Source organism: Lissotriton helveticus, chromosome 5_1 (genome assembly GCF_964261635.1).
Source record: "Lissotriton helveticus chromosome 5_1, aLisHel1.1, whole genome shotgun sequence".
NCBI lineage: Eukaryota > Metazoa > Chordata > Amphibia > Caudata > Salamandridae > Lissotriton > Lissotriton helveticus.
Window position 1 is genome coordinate 63,004,563 of NC_136065.1, and position 5,882 is coordinate 63,010,444.

The window sequence follows — 5,882 nt, forward strand, 5'->3', positions numbered from 1 at the left end:
TTTATCAGACCAAGACCAATCCGGGCTCGCCCGGCCGCTTTGGTGACTCTTTTTTTTTTTTTTTTTTTTTTTTTTTCTCGCAAGACCTTTATTGAAAATCAAGCATTTGACACAGCATGAGCCTACAACCCGGAGGCCGGCCCGCTACGTTTATTCCATTAACCATCATTGTGATCCAATGTTACACAGGTTTTAGAATATTGCAGATTGTTGCATGTATGGTTAATAGCTGGCATTCTAACTGAGTCTCACTTTTTTTCACTTTTAATAACAAGAACATTAGAACAACAAACCCCAATTCGGCCGTATCATGTAATCTTAATGTACTATCCATCAGTCGCTACAATTTACCTAGGGCCCCTCTCCCCCCGCCGCCCTCTCACACCTGTCCCATTAGCACTCATGCAATCATGCAAACCCATTCAGTCTACGTGTGAAAGTTCCTCATTATCCTGCAATGACGTCAGATAATCCTCTAGATAGACCCACATGTTTTTTGGTCTAGACTTAGCTGGTAGCAGTTCTTCGAAAGTTTGTAACTTGTCACGGCATGTGGACATGTCATGCAGCCATGTTTTTAACTTCGGCACTTTCCGACTATGCCAGCATTGTGCCACTTGTCTCTTAGCCAGTAAGAGCGCTATTGCACAGAATTTCTTCTTCAAGGCTCTTAGCTGCGGTACTATCCCCAGTAGACAGAGCTTGGGTGTGCAGTGTACCTCCTCCTCCAGCATGACAGATAAAGTAGTAGTTACCTGCCCCCAGTACCCTGCCACCTTTGCGCAGTCCCACGCTAAATGTGCAAAGCCCGCACCCTCCATGTTGCATCTTTTACATCTGTCCTCCTCTTGCAGCCCAAATTTAAACAATTTCTCTGGTGTATAATATACTTGATGGAGGAATTTAAAGTGAATCAGCCTCAGATTACCATTCGGCGTGAGTATGTGTGTCAAAGCGCATGTGTTAGCCCACTCTTCATCAGATAATGGCGCTTCTAGTAGTGCATCCCACCGCCCTCTCGCTTTGAACGCTTGCCCGTCCAGGTCCTGTTGTGCGGCCGAGTACAGCCTGGACACCAGGTGTGATAAATCATTAGTTGTGATTACTAGTTGCAGCGGTGCAAGGCATTGCGGTTCTGAAGGGAACATGGGGTAGTGCTCCCTCAGGGCTCTAGTGAGTCTGTAATATGTGAACCGAAACATGGTTGTCTGGTTATTAACATAATCTAGGTTGTCTAGGCTCACGAACTCCCCATCTCGAAACACGTCCCCCATCCTATCGATACCGGCTTTGGCCAGTAGTGACATTCCGACGCTCTCCCCAGTCACCGAGAGCTCCTGGTGGTGGTGTAGCATCATGGCTGGCGCATACAGTGGTGTCTTGTGAGCTAGTTGCCCCAATTTATGCCAGGCTTTGACCGTGGTATCTACCGTGTTGATATCCCTAGCGTGGAGCGGGGGGCGGGTGTGGGAGATGATGGCCGTGAGTGGAATAGGGTGCGCGTCGCTTTCCTCTATAGCGGTGTGGGCGAGGTAAGGAACTGCGTGATACCAATAAGCTGCATATTGTGCTTGCGCGCACAAGTAATACAGGAGAAAGTCAGGTACCCCGAAACCGCCTCTTGCAAGTGGGAGTTGCAGAGTACGCAGATCCACACGTGCCTGTTTACCTGCCCATATCAGGGTCCGCACCAAGGAGTTAATGTGTCGGAAGATGGTCTGCGGTGGAGTGATTGGTATGTTGTTAAACAGGTATAATAGCTTGGGCAGTATGTTCATTTGAACAATCGCTATCCTGTCCGCCAATGAAAGGGGCAGATGTATCCATCGTTGCACACTTTCCTCCAGTTTTGTCAGCACCACTCCGTAGTTTGCCCTGAGCACCTCATCCGGATCTCTGTGGTACATGACCCCTAGGTATCGTATAGGATCTTGTTGCCAACCCAGCGGAAAGTCCACCGCAAACGCAGACGTGGTGTCCGTGAGGGGTATGATAGATGATTTGGACCAATTTATGGCTAGTCCCGAATGACCCCCGAACCGTATGTATTCCCTGAGTATGGCGTTCAAATGAGTCTCCGGGTCCCGGACGTATAGCAGCATGTCATCTGCATATAAGGAGATGTGAAGTGGCCTGGCTATGAAGTTCAGTGCCGATTCTCTGTAGTTTTGACGTATCAGGCACGCCAATGGTTCTAGCGCTAATGCAAATAATAGTGGCGAGAGTGGGCAGCCTTGCCGCGTCCCTCGCTCAATCGCAAATTGGTCCGAAATATACCCATTAATCCTGACCCTAGCATTCGGTTTCGTGTAAAGCAGGGTGACCCATTGCACAAAGCGTTTGGGGAACCCCATTCTATTGAGGACTGTTATCATATACCTCCATTCAATAGAGTCAAACGCCTTCGCTGCGTCAAGCATGACCGCTACTGCTTTAACTGAAGATTGGAGATAGTGCGATAACGCAAATAGAGTCCGGGTGTTATGTGCTGTCGATCTTGTGGGTACAAAGCCGGACTGATCCGGTAGTACCAGACTAGTCATCAGTGGTGATAGCCGCTTGGCTATAAGCTTAGCCAGAATTTTCGAGTCTACGTTGATTAAAGATAACGGTCGGTACGAGTCACATTCCTCCGGATCCTTAGACGGTTTCAGGAGAGCAATAATCATGGCTTCGCGTAGCGTGGGGGGAAGTATGCCTTTCTCAAAGGCGGTGCCATACATATTTACTAAGTGTGGCGCTAACATGTCCGCATATTGTTTATAAAATTCCGGGGTAAACCCATCCGGGCCAGGTGCTTTGCCGTTCGGAAGTGAGCCTATAATTTCTTTAACCTCATCTGCCGTGATAGGCCCTGCTAAGTACTCCCTGTGTGCATCTGACAGCCACCCTATCGCTACATCTTGCAGGTATGTGTAAGTGTCCTCTGCCGGAGCCGTGGGTTGTGATTTGTATAGGGATCCAAATGAATGTACAAAACAGTTCAGTATGTCATTAGCATGGGTTTGTGCGTTGCCCTCCCCACTCTTAACCCTAAGTATCGTAGTCTGGCCTCTACCTGTGCATATTTTCCTAGCCAGTACAGCCCCTGGCCGCCCTCCTTCCCCAAAAGCTCTAGCCACATGTGTGCGGTTTAAATATTTCAGTTCAGAGTCTAGAAAGGTCTCGTGTTCAGTGTGTATTTCGCGAAGCTTGGCCAAGTGCGAGGTGTCCTGAGTGGATTCGTATAGGGATTCCAGGTCACTCATTTGTTGTTCGCATCTGCGTATCTGAGTTCTAATATCCTTCAGAACCCCCACTGTGGTGCTTATACAGACCCCTCTTATCGTGGCTTTGAAAGCTTCCCAGAGGATGCCAGGATCGTCCATCGATGGGGCATTAAGGTCAAAATAATCTTTAATCGCCGTCTGAAGCGTGTCTGCATAAATGGCATCAGTAAGAGCATGTGCATTAAAGCGCCATTGGAAGGGGGGGGGTGTGTATAGTGGAACGTCTAGCTGTAGTAGGACAGGATTGTGATCGGACAGCGTGCGAGGAAGCACCCGTATTTGTCTCACCCATAGTGCCAGATCAGAGGAGCCTAGCCAGTAATCCAACCTGGACCAGCTATTGTGGGAAGCATTAACGTGCGTGGCCCCAGGTGCATCAGTGTGTCTCAATCTCCAAAGATCCTCCATATCCAGATCCTTCATCATGTGTCCCACCATTGTGCGTGATTGCTTGTGCTGTTCCACCGAATTAGCTGAACGGTCTAGACCGTCACGGAGTGTTACGTTCCAATCCCCACCACACAATATATGTGCGCTATTGTGGTCCTGCAAGTGTCCCCATACCCCCCTGAAGAAATCCGGGGCATCAGTGTTAGGACCGTACACATTCAGCAATGTAACTTTCTGTCCCCTCAATGTCCCTGAAACCATTAAGAACCTGCCTTCGGGGTCCTGTGTTACTGTGTGACTTACAAAACCCACCCCTCGTTTCACCAAAATGATCACCCCCCTAGAGTATGAAGAGTACGAGGCCCTGAAAACCTCCTCCGCCCATCTTGCCCCCAGTTGTGCTTGTGAGTGTGGGGCCAGGTGAGATTCCTGGAGGAAGGCTATATCAACATTCCACCTCGTCAGGCTCGCAAAAATCTGTCGTATTTTACGCGGCTGTGAGAACCCTCTGATGTTCCAGGTTAGTACGTTTAAACTGCGTCCGCCCACCTCTCTAGTCCCCATTAGTTTTCAATGACATAATGCCTGAGTGTTCAATACAAAGCATTTGCAGATCTAATATAAGCAGTTCCCCAATATGTGTTCCTACCGATCCAGTAGTAACGGGGACCAACTCGGAACCAGTACAAAAAGACATTACATATTCTGTTGGCCTAACAGTACAAACACACATCCCGCCCCCCCAGAACCCACCCACTCCAGCAACCCCAACCTGCCGAAGCCAGTCCCGTCCAGTGCACCCACTTAGAACTCCCATAAACAGTAACATAGTGCCAGAACCAAATTCGTATTGGGTAATACCCTCCCGGAGGTCCGCCAGGGGCACAACTCTCCACCCGGTGTACAGGTGTGGGCGATGCTAAAACAGCTGTATGAATCGCAGTTCTGGTGCATACCCGCCGCCCCCCTCCCCCCCCCCACCCCCCGAACAACCAACAACCAAGCCACCGGCTAAGTAACATGACTGGCATAGTGTGACCCAATTGCAATATAAACAGATCGTCAGCAAGGCACATTATTCCTCCCTCCATATTCTCCCTGCCAACCACACAGAGTGCATTGGATCTCTCCCATAATCAGCGATGGAGGCCCCCCATAGTTCGACTATATCGAGCATAGTACACCACACAAAGGGGCAGAGTCTCGCCAGTCGCATATTTGCCTGCATTGGGAAGTTGCCCCCTGGTGATAGCGTCACTCCATTTTGTATGTCCACACCGCCCCATGGGATGTGCATGAGTTGTAATGTACTCCCAGTGCAAAGTTAGTAGTGAGTCGCATCTTCAAATAGAGTCCTTTTAGCCCCAACTTGGTCTATATACTCAGGCATTTTACATATTTTGAGTCAGTCCCACCACCGGGCGAAACCGGAAAACAAGTTCTCAGCAGGTTAGCAAGTGTGGAAATGAAAAGGCCATGCTAAAACGCATGATTTAGTAACTGAATTGGACACTCACCAGTGGCATAACACGAAAGAACCTTTCATTGTTAGTCCGAATCTTGCTGTTGTTCACGTTGCGAATCGTCTCTGATCTCCCGCTGAATCCTTTTGAGAAATTCTTGTGCTGCTTTCGGAGTTGGTAGTATTGTCGCTTTCTCCTTCCACACTACTCTGAGGCGCGCTGGGTACATCATGGAGTAAACGATGTTCAACTCACGCAATTTAGATTTCACTGTAGTAAATTCTTTCCGGGCCTGTTGGACCGCAACTGTGTGGTCTGGATAGAATTCCAAGGAATTCCCTTGATGCTGGATCTTCCCTTTCTCTCTTGCTAGCCGAAGGATCGTGTCCCTGTCGCGATAGTTGAGGATACGCGCAACAATCGGTCTCGGCGTGGCACCGGGTGGTGGCTTCGGGGCCAGCGACCTATGAGCACGTTCCACGATAAAGAGGGGCGACAGGGCCTCAGCTCCGAACAGATCCCTGCACAATGTTTCCACGTAGGTTTCCATGCGGCCTGTGTTGGTGGACTCCGGCAGGCCCGTGATCCGTACGTTGTTACGCCTCGAGCGCGCTTCTAAATCCTCCTCCTTCGCCTTTATAACCTCCAGTAGTCTTTCCATATCTGCGCACTTTGAGGTGGAGGCCCGCGCTTCATCTTCGACCGCAGATATCCTAGTTTCGGCCTCGTCCAGTCTTTCCCCATGCTTTTCCTGTCGCGC